The 21544-nt window shown below is 43.1% G+C and overlaps 1 protein-coding gene across 7 annotated transcripts in view; it reads left to right on the forward strand.

Annotated features, from left to right (window-relative positions):
- Nucleotides 1–1952: 1952 nt before the first annotated feature.
- Nucleotides 1953–21544, forward strand: part of MTMR3 (myotubularin related protein 3) — a 220682-nt gene continuing 201090 nt past the window's right edge. For 4 of the 7 annotated variants that reach the window (XM_044989663.1, XM_044989669.1, XM_044989665.1 and 1 more), the window contains exon 1: nt 1955–2182. The gene's annotated coding sequence lies outside the window, so the exon portion shown is untranslated. Of the gene's footprint in view, nt 2183–6005; nt 6023–21544 lie in introns of those variants that run through there. The other 3 variants (XM_044989668.1, XM_044989667.1, XM_044989664.1) reach the window with 3 other exon arrangements.

Genomic DNA, 21544 nt, shown 5'->3' on the forward strand with positions numbered 1-21544 from the left:
ACTAGTAGGGCGGTGAAGAACTGGAATGGGTTACCTAGGGAGGTGGTGGAATCTCCTTCCTTAGAGGTTTTTAAGGTCAGGCTTGACAAAGCCCTGGCTGGGATGATTTAGTTGGGTTTGGTCCTGCTTTGAGCAGGGGGTTGGACTAGATGACCTCCTGAGGTCCCTTCCAACCCTGAGATTCTATGATACCTCATTTGTTCACTTTAATCCCAGAGGAAAGGGACTTTGGAATTTTAGAGCCTTAATCCTGAAGAAAGGATGAATACAAGTGTCCCCCCCCCAGGAAAGGGGGGGAGGGTGTTAGGATTTGCTTTGTTTAGTTTGCCTGAACCATTTTCTTAGAGGAAAAGTGATTTTGAAATTGCTTGTCTGATCCTGCAAGAGGGAATGTTAGAAGTGTTTCCCACCATCCTAAGAACCTGTTTATTTTAGTTCCAGAGGTTGCCTGGGATTCTTTTTGATTGAAGGACTTTTTGCAAACAGGCTCAGAGGATGACTGTATGGTATGTGTAGTATAAGAACCTTTGTTGGGGACTTAATGGCTTGGGGATCAATACTGGCCTCAGTCTAGAATTTTAACAGAGTGGTAATTCAAATCTGGTTTAATTGTCTGAAGGCCATTATATTAATCATCCTCTGTGAAAGGTGGGTCTCAGTTTATATCTTGGATAGGTGTCCATATTATAAAACCACAAACACAAATAACCTCTTGAGAATTCTGTAGAGAAGGAAAGGTTTGGAGTAAGCTGTGGAAACAGAACCCCTCTTTCTACCTTGGAGGGGTGAGGACTAAATAGGGCAAGTTAAGGGAAGGCCATGCTTTGCAGATCACTGTCTATTGCGTAGACAGGCTCCAAAGCTCTTGGTCCAGCACCTTCCACCAGCAAGTGTTAACTTTGTATTTAGAAATATATAGTTAACTTTATTTTATTTGCATCCATGTCTTACAGATTGTTCAGAGGCAAGGATTTTGTTTAATATGCTGGGGAAATTGATAAAACTCATAGCCTCTTCTCACAAGGGCTATCACTTATTTGTAGAGCCCATTGTACTGGGCACTTATACAAACATAAGACACTCTCAACCCTGAACCACTTGTGTAAGATAGCAGGCAGAGACCAGAAAGCACTGAGCTAATACTGGTCAGCATGATGAGTAGCGGTTACAGCACACCAGTTGGCTAACTATTATTGAGGAGTTTTTAACTGGTTTGTAATTGTGTGTCCTGTGATGGTGGAAAAGTTATGGAGACAGAATGATAGGACTGTTGCTTGATGGAGGAGAAGAGACCACTGGTTTGTCTTGCACAATTATAGTGGCTCTTGGTTTCTCCCATTCACAGATGTAACACTTCAAGGATTTGGGGTCACATATAATCAGGAGAATAGATGTCACTTGTGATACCATTTGGATAAGAGTCTACAGCTATCCCTTTGCATTCAATCCCTTTAGGGTTGCTGTGTAACTTCTTCTGCATGAAGAATCTGTCTGTGGCCAACCACAGACCTAGCCATTTAAATCTCTCTAGCAAGAGGGAGCTGGCAGACTGAAATTGCTCTGACAAATGGATCTTTGTTTCTCCAAAGCTGGGACTGTGGATTGTTACAGTGATTTTTAGGCTTAGCTAAGGGTTGAAACCCACTCAGGAAGCTGTTAGTGCAGGAAGTGGCGCAGAGGTAAGGCTGTTCCCTACTCAAAGGGGCCCGCCTGGCTACTGAGGAGACTGGCCTTTGTCCTCCCAACCTCCTCGGCTGCGTAACATGTGCTTTCCCCTCTCATCACAAAGGTTAAGAATCCAAGAAGCTCTACCTGGGCCCATCGCTACGGCGAGGCGGAGGGCTCCGGAGCCGGTGCTTGACGCCCCACCGCGGGGGACACCCACCCGCGCCGGCCGGGGCTGGGCGGAGCAGGCTGGGGGGCAGGGAAGGCGGAGGGGAGAGCGCGGGGAACGAACAGGGACAGCTCCGAGGACGGGCCCGCCCCGCTCCCGGGCCGCGCGCCGCCGCCGGGCCCGCCCCTCTCCCTGGCCGCCCGTGCCCGCGCGCTGAGCGGCCGCCATGTTGTTGTGGTTGTGAGGAGGCGGTGGCAGCGGAGAGCAGCCTGGCGACCCCGACCCGTCGCCCCCGCCCCAGGCAGGAGGCCGTGCCCCGGGGCGCTCAGCGCCATGCCCCGTCGCACGGTAAGGAGACACTCGGCTGGGACAGCAGCGGGGCCTCCACCGCCTGGCGCCCGCCGGGCCCGGGCCTGGCAGGGGAGGGAGCTGCTCGGGCTGTCAGCGGCGGCGGAGCGGGCTCCTCGCGGAGGCCGAGAGCTGCGGACCAGGCACGGGGCCCTCCGCTTTCTGGTCCGCCCCGCCCACCCCGCGGGGACCTAGGCTCCCTCTCGGGCCCAGAGCCCGGTGTGCGGGCCAGGCTGCCGCTCGCCCTGGGACGGGCACGCCCCTCCCCGCCTCTCAGCTCCTGCAAGGGGCTTGGGCTTCCTCTCCGCGCCCCGGGCAGAGCTGCCCCTTGCGGGGTGGGGGGCACTGGGCTGCATCTCCCCTGCCGCGCCCCACCCCGCCCCCCGTCCGGGGCGGGGGAGAGATTCTGCCTGGGGCAGAGTCATCGCCTGTGCCCCCAAGAGCCCCTTATAAAGGAAGGTTGGCTGTTCTCTGGCGTGCGGTAGTGAGGCATGGGCTGCCCGCCCGCCCGCTGTATCCCTTCAGCAGCCACCCTGGGGTCCATCCACCGGGGTTCTCAGCACCTGGCTTTCCCCTTGCTCCTGCAAGTTACTCCATCGTGTGTGCGCGCGTGCGCTGGGGTCATAGGGCTGCTTCTTCCCCCTAGGTGCTGAGGTGGGTGGTGTCCAGGCTTCCTTCCTTCCCTCCCTCCCATGTGGCAGCGACGCTCCTATGCCTCCTATACAGCAGTCTCTCTCAACCTTTCCAGACTGCTCTACCTGGAGTCTGATTTGTCTTGCCTACCCCCAAGTTTCACCTCACTTAAAAAACCTACTTCTTACAAAATCAGATCTAAAAATACAGAAGTGTCACAGCACACTGTTACTGAAAACTTGCTTACTTTCTTATTTAATCATATAATTATAAAATAAATTTGAATGTTCATATTGTACCTACAGTTCAGTGTATAGTATAATATAGAGCAGTATAAACAAGTTATTGTATGAAATTTTAGTTTGTACTGACTTTGCTAGTGTTTTTTTACTCAGCCTCTTGTAAAACTAGGCAAATATCTAGATGAGTTGATGTACCCCCAGAAAACCTCTGCATACCCTCAGGGGTACATGTATCCCTGGCTGAAAACCACTGCTGTAGAGGGAGACTGGTGTGTGCCTCTTTATGCATTGGGCCTGCATTGTCCCCCCTCAACCCCCTTTGCTTCCCCACCATACCAAGGATCCAGGCTCAAGTGGGGGTTGCTCAGGTTTTTATTGCTTACTGTGTGTGGAGCCTTGACTGCCTCTCCCACTCCCCTGAACAAAGGTAACTGTCCCCATGTGTCAGGGGAATCTAAGCAGGCACTCCCTGTACTCTGTGGGGAGCCTGACTGAGGGTACGTCTTCACTACCCGCCGTATTGGCGGGTAGCAATCGATTTCTCGGGGATCAATATATCGCGTCTCATCTAGACGCGATATATCGATCCCCGAACGTGCTCCTGTTGACTCCGGAACTCCTCCAACCCGAATGGCGGTAGTGGAGTCGACATGGGGAGCCGCGGACATTGATCCCGCGCCGTGAGGACGGTAGGTAATTCGATATAAGCTACTTCGACTTCAGCTACGTTATTCACGTAGCTGAAGTTGCGTATCTTATATCGATTTTCCCCTGTAGTGTAGACCAGCCCTGAGCTGTGGAGTCTGAGCTTCTCCTGTATCAGAGATGTCTCTTCTCCCATCCTCTTCCTAGAGGGAGCCAGGGCTTGGCTTCTTCTCTCCTCCCCTCCCAGACCTCCCATACTTTTCCATCAAATGTCCAAGTACACCACATGGTAGATACCACTCCAGTGAGAGGAGAAGTCAGGTTCCTCAACCCTTTCCCTTAAGGCAGAGACATCATCTTTGTGTCTATTTGCCACTTAAAAATAAAAATAAAATAAATAACTTCCTGACAAGACACACTTTCCCTTAATTCCTTCCACTCCACCTATGCAGACATCCCTCTTTTCCCCTTGTGTGGTAAGCCTGTGATCCATGCACACGTGGTAGGGATGCTGGTTTTGGTTCAGAAGCAAGAATGGGGCCCCTGCCTTCCTGAATCAGATCAAGGAGTGTTGATGTGATGGGCCGTGTGGCACAACTTGGCTCTTATGGTGTAGATGAGGGAATGTTTGGGAGTGGCTGGGAAAGAGTATTAGCAGAGTACAGGAATGTGAGTGCAGAACTATGCTATTTTATGGGGTGCTATTGTGAGGGGCCATTTGGGGTGGAAAGGGGAGAATGCTTCTAGAATTTGATATGCGGCACAGGATTGTGCCCCACTGATTGTTCCTGAGGCAAGTACTAGATTACTGTGAAAGCAGATCCAGACTAACAAGGCTACCCCTCTGATACTAAATTACTGTGGTGTTTGGAATGGCAATGTTGTGTTTTCGAGGGAGGGAGGTTGGGTTTGAAAGAAGACACTTCCAGATTGAGTCTTGAGAGGTAGCTGTGGCATCTCAGTGGTGAGAGTATCATCTGATCCACATGGATTTTGGGAGAGGCAGTGAGGGAGAGGTTGGCTTCAAAGTATAAACACTGGGGCCTCCTGAAGATTATTCTTAGTCCAGGTAATAGAGAAGATGGGGGTGGGGAGGAAGACCCTCTAAAATAGCTCATGTCAAATATTACAATATGTGTCATGTTGGTTTAGCATTTTAATATAATGCTCTAGTATTTCTGTATATTATGGAGTTTCTCTAGCATTTAGCTATGCAGGTCCCCCTTCCTAAATTCTCTAAAGGGATTTAGATCTTGAGCTTGCTTATTGTTCTTGAAAACATAAGCCTGGATATTTTCTTTCTCTCTCTCTCTCAAGTGTTGTATGATCCTACCCTGGAGCGCCATCAGTACTACCCATCTTCATTGTTGCACTGCTTTAAAGATTCAAAGACCAGTGTTTAAGTAGTTTCTTCTTATGCAGGGAATTATGTTGTGCAAACTATGAATGTGTAGTATTCCTCATGGATTGTATTTTCTAAATGGACAACCAACCTAATTCTCAAATTACTGAGGGACAATCTCCATTCAATTAATATACACCTCTACCCCGATATAATGCGACCCGATATAACACGAATTCGGATATATTGTGCTCCGGGCCGGGAGCGGCTCACTCCAGTGGATCAAAGCAAGTTCAGTACGACGTGGTTTCACCTATAATGCGGTAAGATTTTTTGGCTCCCGAGGACAGCATTATATCGAGGTAGAGGTGTATTTTGCTTTGCACAAACAAATCTCTGTACAACTTTTCATGAGTCATGTACCTGAGTATTTGGATTCTTATTTCTAAACTGTATTGTTAAATCTGTTCACTTAAATTCGGGTTATTGCTGATTATGTACTCTGTGTAGCATATAACATTTAAAAAACTAACTTTTTTGTATTTGTGGATAATCTAAGCACTATACCCAGATGTACAGACACTCTTCTCCCAACCTACATACTATATCATTTTTGTAAACATTAGCTTTAATATTTTTAAATTTGTTGATGGCGGTTGCAGCTGGAGAGAAGTTGTCCATTTATATGGGTTTGAAAATGGCAGTATCTCATTGCAGAAGATATAGGGGAGGGGTGTCTCCAAGTTGCTGAAGGTAGAGGTAAAATGCCAGATTATCACAGTATCAAAAGATCTTATCCATCTTACATGGTCATTGAGGGTGGTGGAGAGGCACTTCTCCAAGAGTCTAAGGAGCCTGGAAGGAACAGTTCTGTGTGGTGTTTTGCTGTGAAGGGGGAAGTGACATGGCATGGTGCTATGTTACCAGAGTTAGGGAAGATCAGTTAGTGCTGTGCCATTTCATGTGGTGATAAACAAGGTATTTTCTGTTACTAGAGGGTTGGAAAGGATGGAGCATTTTAAAGTTTTACTGGCTGTATAGGGAGAGATGCAAAGCTGAGGAGGAATTCAAAACTGATACTATTGTGTTTTCAGAGCAAAACTGTGGTTAGGCTTATGGGATCACCTTATTAGGTATGAAGAAGAGACATGACACCTCTTGCTAATTTAAATTACAGAACTATATTCCAGTGCATGTAACTCCAATTGGTACAGTGTTGCTGATTATATCAGAAGAGGTGGTATTTTAAGCTAGAGCTAAAGGTTCTTATAAGTCCTTGTAGATATGCACTGATTCCTTCTTAATTTTGTCTGTAGTTAGCTTAGTTAATAGTGTTACTTTGGTTCAGAAACAAACTTTGATTTAAGTATCCATGTTTATATCACCCAGATGTTCTTTACTACACTTGTGTACACTTATCAAAAACAAGTCATAAAAATTCAGCATTTGAATTTTATTTTGTGCCAAACGTTTATACTTTGCTAGCTGCTTTGTTTCGATTGTGTGAAGAGTTGGAGGCTGACAAGTATTGATTTCAGAAAGCAGTTTTTTGTTTGAGAGTCAGCTGTAGCTTTACCCCTTTAGAAAATAGGCTGACCAGTGATTCCCAGAAAACTGTAAATATAACTTTGTATTGCTCTGGAAATGGCACTGGGGGGTATGCATTGCACTGAGGAAATATGCTTCTCTCTCTAATTCTCTGTGTGGTGAAATCAAATACTATTTATCGAGAACTTGATATCTTTGGTGTGATGCCACAAAATTGCTGGTAGGTTGAGGGTAATTGCCAACAGACACAAGGGTTGTTTTGTGCTAATTCAAACACTTGAAAAATTAACTTGGCAGTGAAAGGCTTTTAATGGCAAGTAGGGGTCTGAAGATATCAGAATTCAAGCTTTAACTTCTTTGGGGTGGGGTGGGAAATTTCCTGCCCTTATGCTGGCAAAATATCCCTTCCAAATGCAAACTGAATGTAGAGTGGCACAGTGATCTTTCTGAGACTGCAGAAAGCCTCTGCTTGTAGTTCTGGCAAAGAACAGTAAAGCAAGACTAGACTTCTATTCATACTTATGTAGGTAGCAGCTGGGAAACTGTCAAGAATATTTTTTTGTGTGCTCCAGCTGCTCAAGAAAGCTATGAGTAGCACAGCACTTGGCAATGGAAGCTGGAGGAAGTGTAGAGTAGCAGAGATTTGTTTCCTTTTACTGTTGATGGGGGTGTAGGTGTAGAGTAGTGGAGACTCATGTAGCAGTCAGGGAATTTCTACAAGTAAATAACTCTTTTTCCTTTCCAGCTGCTGGGCTAGGGGTGTGGAGGCCTTAAAATGTCCCATGGCCAGAAGTTGAGATGAAAGGCAAAGCCACGTAACTAGTATCCAGGGACAGTAACTTGATTGGAATCCCTCCTTATCCTTCACCTTAGTCTCTGGGAGAAATCTGCACTTTTTTCTTGCCATTTCTGGGCAAGTTTCTTGTGTGCTGGGACTTGGAATCATCATTTTGGAAGCTATGGTTTTGGGGAGAGCAGGGCTAGACCTTAATTAGCACTTTTGAGTCTTAATTAGTTTTTGTTGCTCTGTTTCCTTAGTTGACTCTCTTAGAAGGCTAACGTTTCACTGTTCCAAGAACAGAGCTGTTCCTTTCTTTTTTATTTCTGTTCTATTAAAAGCGTAATTTACCTGTAACTAAATATAATCCAGTATACAAAATCTAATGTATAGATGCCACATCAATTCTGGGAAAAAGGTACTTCAAAATCTGTGACCTACAGAATTTGAGGTTGGCACACAGATCTAGCAACAGTGGGTCAGGTTGTTGACTGGAACCATATACATCCCGCTTCAGTGTTCTCTCAGAATTAATATTTATTTGGATAACAATACAATATCTCATTTAATGAGCAATATCTCATTTAAACAAATCCTGTTTTATCAAACATACACAAGTTAACAAAGTTAGTACAGAACCTGGCTTTGGCACTCTGATAGTCTCTAAAGATTCAGTGAACATGTATATGTACTTTAATGAGACTCAAACTATGCTATCACTAACCTCATATTTATAGTGGATAATATAGCATTCAGTTTGTGAATTAATTCAAACTGTTTGACAAGAGATTCTTTGAACATGATTTAGTTTTATAAAAGTTCTTGGAAGAGAATGGGCAAGCAGAACTGGGCCACAAATGACTATTAACGAATTTCCTCTGTTTAAAGCTGTACAGTTGAGTTTGAATTTAAATTTGATACAGTCTGGGATTGATGAGTAACAGGACACTTCAAACTGAAAAAAAGTTGAAGTGGTGGTTGTCGGAGTTTGTCAAAATATTAGTTATTAATGGAACTGAGAATAGAGAAATTTGTGTGCAGTATGTGTTTGGGGTTGGCCTTTTTACACAAGAGTAGGGGAGTTAAAATATAGAAGGAAAAATATAATTGTAAAACACTGAGTTCAGAGGCAAAGGATGGTACCTCAGACTACTCAACTAATATTTATTTACGTTGATATGTCCCTTAAGTGGTAATGAAACATGCCTCTGAAATCAGAGAGGTAGCCGTGCTAGTCTGGATCTGTAAAAGCAGCAAAGAGTTCTGTGGCACCTCAGACTAACAAACGTATTGGAGCATGAGCTTTCGTGGGTGAATACATGCATCCGATGAAGTGGGTATTCACCCACGAAAGCTCATGTTCCAATACGTTTGTTAGTCTATAAGGTGCCACAGAACTCTATGCCTCTGAAAAGGCACTCACACTGTGACGCTCTGTACCTCAGGGGAGCACCCTGCACCCCCATGTTCATCCTTATATTTTTCATTGGATACCATATAATCATTTGTCATGTTGGGTGCCTTTGGAAGGCTCCTGAAGCACTGAGCATTGTTATAGTAATGTTATAGGTTTTAATTTCATGTATATAGTTAGAAGGCTGAAAATGTGTCTTCATGGCTTAAAACAAGCGCAGGCAAAAACTCTCCAGGAGCAGAGGGGCAGTTCACACCTCATCAGGGCATGTATGGGACAAAGCCAGCCCAGCCTCACAGGAACAAAGGATGCTGGCCTAGGCAACAACAAAAGGATCTGTTAGTCTCTGAGTGAGTCACCCGTCACCACCTCCCCCCCCCAACCCCCCCCCCGGGTCCTTTGGTCAGTTTGGGATTGCAATGAGGTAACTAAACTTGTAAGGACATTGAAAGTGTTAAAATCAGCTTAGAATACATTTTGCTTTTATTTCTTTTGACCAAATCTGACTTGTTGTGCTTTGACTTAGATTAAGTGATATCTTTTGTAGTTAATAAATTTGTTTGTTCTATCTGAAGCTGTGTGTTTGGTTGGAAGCATGTCAGACTCCCCTTGGGATAACAAGCCTGGTACATATCAATTTATTGGTTAAATTGACAAACTCATAAGCTTGCAGTGTCCAGCGGGCATAACTGGACACTGCAAAATGGAGGTTCTTAAGGTTGTGTCTGGGACTGGCAATATTGGTTGGTGTCATTCGGTTGCACAATCCAAGCAGCGGCTGGCCAAAAGTGCTCACTCATGTAGTTGGGAGCAGCTTACATGCTAGAGGCTGTGCATGAATAGCCCAGGAGTTGGGGTTCTCAAAGCAGAGCAGGGTAAGGCTGGCTCCCAGAGTTGAGGACTGGAGTGACCTAGAAGATTACCAGTCCATATAACACCAGGGGAACATCAGAATCACTGAGCAATAAAAAGAAACATGTACAGTGTTGTCTTGACTCAAAATCAAATGAAATTGTTATAGGGTAAAAATAGAAAATAGACTTCTGGTTTCAATTTCTACTTTTAAAATATAAACATCAATTAAACTGTTTCGTGAGTTTGCTCCTATGATACCAATTGAAATCTTCATAGGTACCCAAAAATACCTGTAAAATTATAACTAGAAAGCAGGAAGGAAATAAGAGGTCAGGGGACCTAGATCTAAAGTGGACTTGCAGGCTCTAGTGCAGAAACAATCAGCAGGTAAATTTAGAAGAAAATATCTAATTTGGCTTTGTTGCTTGTACATCATGTCTCGCTGTGGTTTTCAGTGCTCTCTCCCACCTTTTAAAAAAAATAAATAAAAAAATAAAAAAATGAGATTTCACTGTCATTACTAACTTCTGTAACTCTGCAGACTGCCTTTTGCTATCTTTATCTTTAAAACTGTGTGAGTAGTGATGAACTTCCTTACTGGTGATGCTGGCTTAGTCTTCCTGTTTCTTCTGTGATATTTTCTTCAGATTGTCTTCTGATGTATATGAATAGTGCGATAGTGGCTTGTTGGGGATGTGCATCAAATTCTGTTTAGAGGGATTAGGAGACTAGTCTCACACTAAAGCTTGTGTTTTAACTTTTTGTCAAGTAAAGGTAGTTCTAGCAGCACTTTGCCTCTAAACTGAAGTAGCAACGGAGATCCATGTTCATATAGTTCTAGATTGTTTTGGACCATCACTGGGGACAGAACTGGAAAATTAGTTGTTTTAATATTTTATTTGGGGAATTGGTATGCAGAATTAAGTGAACATCTGAAATTATTCACACAGTTGGGTGAATGCTACTTTGAGATCAGAAAATAATCCCCGATTTTGTAGAGGTAGATACTAGTTTGGGGGCTTACTGTACTTCTGCCCTTGTTCTGTTGCCACAACTTTATTGACTAAATGATTAACATATTAAAAAATGAAGCTATTCACTAGTTTGTCTGAATTCAGTCTTCCCTACTTCTCCTTAAACAAATCCTTAACTTTTGTTTTCATACACATCCATTTTTTTTTAATCATAGACTATCAGGATTGGAAGGGACCTCAGGAGGTCATCTAGTCCAACCCCCTGCTCAAAGCAGGACCAATCCCCAGACAGATTTTTGCCCCAGATCCCTAAGTGGCCCCCTCAAAGATTGAACTCTCAACCCTGGGTTTAGCAGGCCAGTGCTCAAACCACTGAGCTATCCCTCCCTCCCCTGTTGGCTTGGGCTTTTTATTCATTTAGAAATGTTTGATACACCAGAAATCAGATGTAATGGTTTATCTTAGAATTTTAATGATTCATCCAGTGAATCAGCGTACATATTAACTGCTACAGGAAAACACTTGTCTCGAAGAAATGTCATTAATGAGCTGTGTACAACAGCTTCTGAATTTGTAAGCAGACTATATACCAGAATACTCATGCTTTGTTGCAGCAATGTTTGCTTGGTGAAGCTTTGTGAGTAATCTGTACATCATACAATGCCACCAGCAGGGCTTGAAATTTTTTTACCCAGTACTTACTGGATATGGGGGGGACAATTGTGTCATCCTGTTCACAATTTTATTTTAAATTGCATACATTCAGGTTTTAAGTTCTCATTTCTTGCTGTGAATCATTACCAAAATCCCCCCCCCTTTTCTTGCTCCCTGCTGCATAACTTTGTCCATGCTGTCTCTAGCTTTATTTGTGTTGAAGTAGCACCTAGGGACCCCAATGACACCAGGGTCCTACTGTGCTAAGCACTTTACAAACAAAAGATTGTCAGATACTCTGAACGCGAACTATCTAAGCTTAAATGCCACTACTAGACTTCTCGCTCCCTCCTCCAGATTTTTTCCAACCCATCAGTCTATCCTTTCAAAAGCTTCTACCATCCATTGAGTTAAGTTCAAGTTCCTGGTCTTCCCCTCCAAGGTCCTACATAATGTTGACCGTGTGTACGTATGACCTCTTCTCTCCCATATTTTTGCCTTTGCCTCTTGAATTGTACAATCACATTCAACTTGAACAGCGTCAAGTTGAAATCCTTCTGCCCTGATCTTGTTTATAACTGTTCCACGTTCTCCCCCTACCTAGTACCATCTTTCTCAGTCTCAAAGAATTATTTTAAAGACCTTTTCTCCTTTGTAAGGCTTGCATAACTTACACTATAATAGGAAAAAACTGATTCTTCAGTTTATAGATATAGATGTAGATATATTATTTTGGTTTGGGGATTCCAACTATCTTCCAAGCCTATTTGTAACTTAGCTAATAACAGACACTGTAGCGTTTGGCCCTTTTTGTGGGCTGTGTACGCTGGGAGTGAGAGAGCCTAGTGTTGGACTAACTAATACTCAGGATTCCTTTGTGAATGTAGTGAAAAACTTGAATCTTTCCATCTTTTGTACATTGGTGAAGTGGTCGCAATTCATAATGGTGAGGGAAAACTAAGGGACCCCTGTCTTGAAATAATGGAGAATAATAATAAATAACCTAGGCCAGAAGAGAGTGATGTAAAAAGGCTAACAAAATCATTTCACAATGGAGTCCTGCTAGGCATCTCTTCTAATCCAGCTGATTCTGAGATGAAACCTGGAGTTGTGTACACACATTTGGGCATATTAGAGAGGATATCAAAGTGAAACAGTAACAGAAAAGGGCAATGAGGATAATAGCTGCAGGAGCTGTAACTGGGAGGTTGGAAAATCAGGTGTATATTAGTGGCATTTAATTTTATACTTAAGTGGGATTGCAACATTTTAGGAAGGAATAAAAATATTCCCTCTTCTGTGTCTAGCGAGGAAGATTGGACCCTTGGCCTCCAAATGCTTTTCCTTTCCCCCAGCTGGTATTGAACAGCTCCCTCTACCACTGTTCGTGACCTTAGTCATAGAAGTGCTTCATACCAGCCACATAGGGAGGACAGAACTGCCTTGCAGAGAAGTGGAGGGCAGAACTTAAAACTGAAGAATCTGTAATATTGAGTTATGGAGGGGAATGGGGTAAGCAATAGTTTTCCAAGCTATCCTTGTAGAGTGGAAGGGAGGGATGAAGGTCACCATGCAGGGCACTGGAGTCCCTCTTATGTGACCCTAGTACCTAAGCTGTGTGAGGCTGTATGTTTTAAATTCCTCCTCAGAGTTTCAGGCAGCAGAGAGTTCACGAGCTGAGTAGTGGTAGAGCTCAGCTCCCAGCAAACTGTCTGCTGGTTTAGCCTTGTCTGCCCTGCCCTCCAGACTGAGATTCTTTCCTGGGGCTTCTGCACAACTGCACGCAGGGCTCCAAAATGTCACTTCCCTCACAATCATGCACTCAACTTAAAACCACAATAGGAAAAGAAGAGATCAAAACCTTAATGACTGAGGTGTTCATCAAGTGGCTGATATGAAATTATTCAGAAGGGTAATATGAACAAAACTAAGAGCATGAACTGACCATACAGTAACAAAGGACAGGGCATGAAGGGAGTTTAAGAGCAGTTTATTTGCACAGAAGGTAATTGTGTATGTGATGGGGCAAGGCCAGATGGCTACAGTAAAGTAGTGAGGAACAGGTATGTTAGCCCCAGGCTAAACAAATCCCTGGTACCATGGTAACCAAATGGCAGTTGCTCCAGGTTAATCAAGACACTTGGGGCCAATTAAGATCTTTCTAGAAGACAGTGGAGATTGGGACACCTGAAGCCAATCAATGAAGCTATCAAGGGCTGGCTGGAACTAGTTAAAAGCCTCCCAGTTAGTCAGTGAGGTGTGCGTGTGAGGAGCAAGAGGCGCAAGGAGCTGAGAATGAGCTGCTGGAGGACTGAGGAGTACAAGCATTATCAGACACCAGGAGGAAGGTCCTGTGGTGAGGATAAAGAAGGTGTTTGGAGGAGGCCATGGGGAAGTAGGCCAGGGAGTTGTAGCTGTCATGCAGCTGTTACAGGAGGCACTATAGACAGCTGCAATCCACAGGGCCCTGGGCTGGAACCCGGAGTAGAGGGCGGGCCCAGGTTCCCCTCAAACCTCCCAACTCCTGATCAGACACAGGAGGAATTGACCTGGACTGTGACTTCAACCAGAGGGGAAGGTCTCTGGGCTGTTTCCTGACCCACAGGGTAAATCTGTGAGGTGAGCAAATCCGCCAATAAGGTCAGGACCCACCAAGGTAGAGGAGGAACTTTGTCACATGTGGAACAAACTATTCGTGATTGCAGTTCCTGTTGTGGCCTTTAATGTATTTTAAAAACAGACAAATATAGGTTCATCTGCACAGTACATAGATGGGCTGATAATTTAACATCAGTATCTGAGGATAAAAATGAAACTAACAGTAACTTTTCAGATTTTAGTTTTGGATGCACAGAGGGAGTAAGCAACTGTCTTCAACAATTGATCCATTGTCCAAATGACTTAATTTGATGGGTAACAATTGCTTTTTAGCACTTGAGTGTTGAACTGGGGCCCAGTTGTGGCATCCTCCAGCTTTGGTAGCAAAGCCTGGAGAATACTCCAAGTATTTGTGTTTTTCTCTAGGGTATGCTTGTGGGTGGGGAGCAGGAGCCACACTTCCAGCAGTCTTCCTCATGCTCTCAGAAGTGGTTGCTGGAAGGAGAGGCCCATAGCAGCTTGATCACTTCCTTTAATTCCTTGTGGCAGCACTGGATCTAGGAGTGTGTGCCAATGGCATCTCTGTTCATTGAATTTGAATTGGAAATGTGTTGCTACTCATTGAAACTTATACCAAAAATAGATGTGGGATGCCACATAGCTTTGCCAGCCTGGTTATAAAAAAATATTTAGGGCATTTATCTAGTCGAGCGTATGATGATTGAAACCTCTGCATTCACATATAGTTAACACTGATTTGTTATAACTAATAACATTAGCTACAGTGTAGTATGTCTAGAGCACATGCTGTTCTCTTTTGAATACTTTCAGTGCCATTACATGCTTAATGAACTGAGAATCTTCAAAATAACCTACTTAAAGTTTATAAGGAGGACTAGAGGTGACTTTCATGAAAATCCATTCCTCCAAAAGTGGAGACTACTGGGTTCAGCTGCATCCACTGTGTCCCAAAGGCAGCTTTGCTGAAAAGTTCTTCCTTGACCTGTATCAGAAGCAATAGCAGGGTTTCTTGGCTGAGCAATAGATCTAGAACAGAGCAGGACTGTTATACTACTTGAAACCTTATCTCTCTAGTACTTAGACAGGTAATTTAACTTTATTAAACTGGCTGAACCTGTTGTGTTTAAAAGTTTTTGATTTACATCCCCACCACATGTGAAGGTAAACAATCATGTGCCCTTGTTGGATGTTAAGTGAACGTATTGATCTGTAGCTGCAGCATTTTTGGCTCATTTCATTGTTCATTGTAAATATTAAACAGCCTTTTTGCATTTCCTTAAGAATGGATAAATCTAACTGCACTATGAGTGAGTATTCCATGTAATGATCAGAAAGGCGCAAACTGAAATCTGAGTGTATTGGGTTTTTGTCTTTCAATTATATGGTGGAATGTGGACCTATTAGTCATGAGTCTAAGCAAATAGCATATTTGGGGAAAGTTCAAGTACTGAATTTTCTCAGTCACCGCTGCTGTTCATACTGCTGGTGACAGCAAATTCCAGTCAATAGGTCATTACATTCTGGTTGGATACCCATTATAATTAAATCATCCTCTTTGTCTATATTCAGTGAACCTTCTTTATTAGACTAACTCTCACAGGAAGATAATGTACCTTTTCATTTTGGAGAGAGTCCTAGTGGTGTCTCTTTGGAAGGGGCAAGGTAAACATTTTAATGTCTGTTCTGGCCACTGACATTTCTTGTAGGTTTTGGTTTGTCAGTTATTGTTTGGGTACAGGGTACTGCACTGTAGAGTACAGTAGTTTTTGTGTGGGGGTGTGGTGGTTTTTTGCTTTGGACTGGAATCTTGATTAATCCCTTGGTACTCCAATGAGAGCATCGTATGATTTGGAGGTGTTTAGTTCACACAGTGCTGCAGAGCTTCTCCTTTTCTTCCAGTTTTGATCTACTGTGTCTGGAAAAAACTGAAAATCTGGGAATCTTCAGTCATGGAAATATAAACATCTGTTGAATTCTTAATAAGTTGCTTTGGGGTTTCCTTCATGTTTCAGATCTCTCTGGTTTGTAAAAACCTGCATCTTATACAATCATTTGTGATACTTACTAACTTAGCATTGCAAAACTAGTCTCCTCAATAAAAAAAATCTAAACTGGATTTAGAGTGGAAATCTAATTGAAGTCTGGCTCCATTCATATGTCACAAATTTGTAATATTTCACTGTTCAAAAAAGTTTCCCTTTTCCAGAAGACAGCAGACCTGCAGGTGAAAGGAACATTTAAAAAAAATGTAGTCAAGAGGTGTGATAAATATTATGTTGTCCTCAGTGACACTTTTAAAATCCTATTGCAATAAGTAGGTTTGCACAGATGTAACTGAGTGAAACTTGGTAAACAAGTATGATGGATAACAGAATACAAGCCAGCTCTTGTGTTGGCTCTGGAGTTCTAACAGGAGTAAGGCCATGTAGTGAGCTTACACCGCTGTATGCTGTAAAATAGCTTGTGTAGCCACTCTGTGCTGATGGGGGAGAGGAGAGAGCTCTCCTGTCAATATAATAAAACCACCTCAATGAGCAGCAGTAGCAATGTCAGTGGGAGAAGCTCTCCCACCCACGTAACGCTGTGCACACTACCACTTATGCCAGTAAAACTTGTGTTTTTTCACACCCCTGAGTAACAAGTTTTGCCAACGTAAGTGGTAGTGTAGACATATTCCAAGCAAAGTTAGGCTACCTTCAATAGTGGGCTCCATTCCTAGGACATCTCTGAACACTGAGGCTGCTTTTTTCCTATTTTCATGTGTGTTTGAAGTGTAATTAGAGTATGGCTCTTAAACTGAAGTAAATGCAGATCTTGGTGGGAGACTCCAGTCAGTAATGTGCTTTGTACCTTGCTCGCTATGCCAACTGGAGAATCTCTTGCCTTTCCAACCAATGTTTCATTACAGGGCAGTTTGAGGAGGAGTTTAGCTTTCAACGACTGCCATGCTGAGCACCCTCCATTGTTCGCATTATTGTATGAGCAGTTGGGAAGGTTTACAATAGAGAACTGTTCTCTGCAGTCCATGCATTGGTCATGAGCTGGGGTTACTTTCTTCCATCCATTCACCCCCTACCCCAAAAAAGGCACCATTCCAAAACTCTGAGCTTTGCTTACTCTGTCATAATGCTATTTGTAGTAGCAAGCTGATCCTGAAACTCCTGTTAGCCTGGTTAATTATGTTGCTGTCTGTCTTCTCTCTGAGCCTTGCATTAAGGAAATGCTTAAGTTGATATTTTAAACTGAATAAAACTTTACTGTAGACTCCTGAAATCTTCTCTTTAAATAGTACATATTCTACAACTAGAAATCTTGTTTTGCTGAAGACTTTTGGCTCTGCTCGGCATGTTTGTCCTTCTTTTTTCTATATCTTTAATGATGGCATGATTTTCTGGCACGGACTCTAGTGTTTTCTGCACTTCGTTTTCAATGTGAGTTTTACCGTCTTTTTGTCTCTTGGTTTAATATGTATTGTTGATGTACAGATGGAAATTCATGTATTGGTGGGCATAATAGTAGTGTTCTGACACTGCCAAGATGTGGTCTACCACCAATTTTGTAGTGATGCAACTATTTCTATTGGTGGTTTTTTTGTGTGTGATGTATATTAAAAAAAGGCAATAACTACAGTCCTTAGTGTGCAGTTATACTGGTGTAAAGATACCTTAAACCATTATAGTGTGTTCCCCTTTTTTGTACAGTAATAGCCATACTGGTATAAAGCACCTTTTAAAATGATATGACTGCATCCACATTGGGAGGGTGATTGTGTTGTGCTATACTGGTATAATTAAAATGGTGCAGATTGTGCATCAAGAGACCTAAAACTAGAGTAGTCATGTAGAACAAATTAGTTGCATGGGACTGAAAATACTAGAAATATACGAAGTGAAGTAGGTGACAAAATGCATCAGCTGCAGAAGTTGATGGGACAGCAAAGAATACATAATTAGTGTCAGTTCACCTATAACATTCAGCTGTCCCAAAATGCAGGTATGTTAACAGCAAATTTGAACAAAAATCAACTTGTTTTGACATGTAAATGTCTCTCAGCATTCCAAATGCCTTTTGCTTCACATGCTTATGTGAAAACTTCTCTCATGAGAGCCAGATAAGGAACTAAATAGCCTAGTAGAGATAAGTCTCTTTTGATTTTGGGCTGCATGGTGTGTTATCTGCCTTTTGGACAATTCATATGAAGGCACTTGTCCTCTAGTGTCATAGCCACTAACCACAGTGCTAAACAGTGGTGTCTAAACAGCTCTGAATCCAAATGAATACATGTTTCTGAATGAGAGAGGTTTTACTTCCTGGTAATGTTCTTGGCATCATGTGAAACAAAGTCTAAAGGTAAAGATGCATGCTCTTTAGAGATGTGTACACTTATATCAGTTGTCTGGGGATTTAGAAAGGCAGCACAAAGTGCAAGTTGACAAACATAGTCATGGGGAAAAGTATTTCAGATCTTATGAGAGTGCAAGTTTTGTAAAGAGTTGTAACTACTAACATCTCCTTTTTTAAATAGAAGAGATTGGGATTCATTGTATGGGTTAGTCTGAATTACATTGAAACCTCCATAGTAAATGAGTATACTTTAGTATGTACATGTTTGGAGTCATGGCCTGAGGAGGGGGAACACCCCCCCCCAAAAGCCTGATCACTTACTTTTTTGACAAGGTTGGCTAATGCTGCCATATGAGGACAATGGAAGCATATTTCTCACTTTGTTTCAGGATAGCTTTTTAATAAGTTGCTGATATATCTTGCAAAACTTAGTCTGTGCTCCTCCCTAATTGCTTGGGTGTGATACTTGGGATGGGATCACCTGAGAGCTTTCACTCAAAACTGAATAATGGTCTTGTGTCCTTCCTCAGGTTGTTGCTGTTCTCATTTAGTACTCAGTCATCGTGAAAAATTTACCTGATGCCTACTAGTCTGAGAACTACATTTACTAGTCATGATTAAGGCTACTATTTAGTCACGGGAATTTTAAGTAAAAGTCATGAACAGGTCACAGGCAGTAAACAAAAACTCACGGTCTGTGACCTATACATGACATACTATAAATATCCCTGACTAAATGGGGGGGCGGATGGCACCCTGGGGGGCTGTTGCTGTGGGGGGAAGTGCAGCTGCTGCTCTGGCTGCGGTGGGGATTGCTGCCAGAGCAGCGGCTGCTCGGGTGGTCCCTGGGGCCAGCCACAAGGGCCACTGCTCGTGTGGTGCCGGGGCCAACCACCTTGGCAGCTGCAGAAGTCATGGAGGTAAGGGAAAGTCATGGCTTCTGAGACCTCCATGATAAGACATGGAGGCCTAGTTATGATGGGAGAGGAAATAACTTGTCAGGCCACCTAAATACACACCACGTGCAATCTAAAGGAATAAGTTGTGTACTGTTGTGCCCTGTATCTAACTGAAATGCATTTCCTAGCATTTCTAATATCTTAAAAATGCTATGCTATTCTAGCCTATCCCAGCAGCTTGCATGTGTGACTTTGCCACTAGATTCATGGTATCCAGTGCTGTTAACAGGTGCTTCCCAGACCCAACACCTCCTAATAATCGTGATAGTCTCCTTCCTTGAGGTAAAGCTATTGGACAAAGCAGAAGTTGAAGCTACAGATAGCGCTCCCAGTCTCAAAACAGAATTCAATCCCTACTATAAAAGCAGGCATTCCTTTCAAAGCTATGTTCCTTCCACTTTGAGATATCCACTGTAACAGAGAGCAAAGCAACAGATCTAGGGGCATTGGATAGCTACAGTGTAGCCCAGGGGTCCCCAATCCAGTGCCCGCGGGCGCCATGGCATCCACGGGGGCATCTAAATTCACCCGCATCCTGGCCAGTGATCGAGCATCCGCCGAAATGCCGAATTTCGGCGGCATTTTGGCGGTGATGCCTCTGGATGACGCCACTTGCTGCCGACAAGCAACATCATCCAGAGGCGTCAGTGGCATTTCGGCAGATACTCGACCACTGCCACGGTCCTTCGTCTGGCACCTTCCAGACAAAAAGATTGGAGACCACTGGTGTAGCCAGACAATCCCCAATTCTAAAAATGATGGCTGACTTGCACCTCCACTATCTGTCTGATGGCCTGGTTCCCCAGAAGCTGTCTTTTAATCTCCATTTTATCCAAATAAATAGCAGTCATGAGTTGCTGGGCCTTGTGTACCTGAACATGTCAGGACCCCAAAAATTAAGATGACAATCCTGAAGTTCACCTTGTTAACTTTCTTCAGGTCTGTCTCTGATCAACCTCGTGAAAGACTATCTATCTCCACCCTTGCTTTGGTACACTCAAGAAATTCCTCATGTTTTCCCATGGTCAAAATTACTCCCAGTATGTAGCTCTAGCTTTCAGCCTCATTTAAATCAAACAATAAATAAAATTTTAGCTGCTGTATTTGTTGCTTTCAGAGAGGGATCCACGTTCACCCATTATTTGGTGATCTTTTTTTATAAGATTACTTTTGTGGATACAGATAATCTAAGACGTGTTGCTTCTCCCCCCCCTCCCCCCCCCCGGACTGGATTCTTGATCAGTTTTCAAGTTACCTTACATGTTTTCAAATAATTTGGCACCCTAGTTATCAGGCATTAGGTTGCATAGGATGCTCATCTTGGAGAGACGTCTCAAGATACTGTCAACAATTCATCAGCTATTCTTCCAACAATGATCCACAGTAAAATCCTAGAATCTCCTTTCCCCAGCTTTTTGGGCTCAGCTCTCCTTCAAACTGTCAACTGCTTCCTGCCCTTAGCTCATGTAACACAAAATAATTTTTTTGGCCAGCTGCCCCATCCAGTCTTTGAAAACCTCACTGTTGTGGATGAAAGTCTGAGGACATATGTCCATGTAGTCCAGAAACCATTGTCACCCTAGAGAAGACTTCAGGAATCTCAGTTGCTAATGTGCTGAGCAATGAGATTCTGTGTGCAGAGGTACCATCACACTAATCATGGTGAATACTATGATGGCATTGTGGATCACCAGATATGACTGCCTTATATAAGATAGGAAGCAACTCTTTTTTAGTTGATGAAGAGAAGCCACTCTAGAGCTGGCTGGCTGATCAGACAGTAGGTGGACGAAGAGCGTGTGGAGCACTTTTTGATTTATGAAAGCAAGCAGGGCTAAGAAATTTTAATATCTAAAATCTGTTCCTGTCCCTCCTTACACAAGAGCTAAGTGTATTGGCTCAGCAGTTGACTTTGAATTCATTTTCTCTTGTCACATTCTGGGAGGGGCAGGATGAGGAGGAGAGTGGGTGTCTGGGCAAGTTTCTAGCATGAAAGTTCACAAAATAAAGCCCTTTCCAAAACATTAATGTAAACAAAAGACGGTTGCTTGAATGTTTGTTCATGTGGGGCAAAATTGACACTAGTATAAAATGTTCAGATGGAATTGCAATTCAGGAGTAACTAACCAGCTCATGAATAAACTTTTCACTATTTTTCCAGCTCCACTTTAGAGGCTGGGCTACATTTTATATAACGGCCTACTAAAAATATCCGTGAGTTGAAAAAGAGGTAGTTTGGGACAGTAGTGTGGTCATTTATATTTTTACTGGTCACTTGAAACCACTCTTTTGAGGCTTACTTTAGTAAAATGTAATGTTTAGATGTCTGTCATGCTTATTGAAAATATGCTATCT

The sequence above is a fragment of the Mauremys mutica genome, chromosome 16, assembly GCF_020497125.1.
Source record: "Mauremys mutica isolate MM-2020 ecotype Southern chromosome 16, ASM2049712v1, whole genome shotgun sequence".
NCBI lineage: Eukaryota > Metazoa > Chordata > Testudines > Geoemydidae > Mauremys > Mauremys mutica.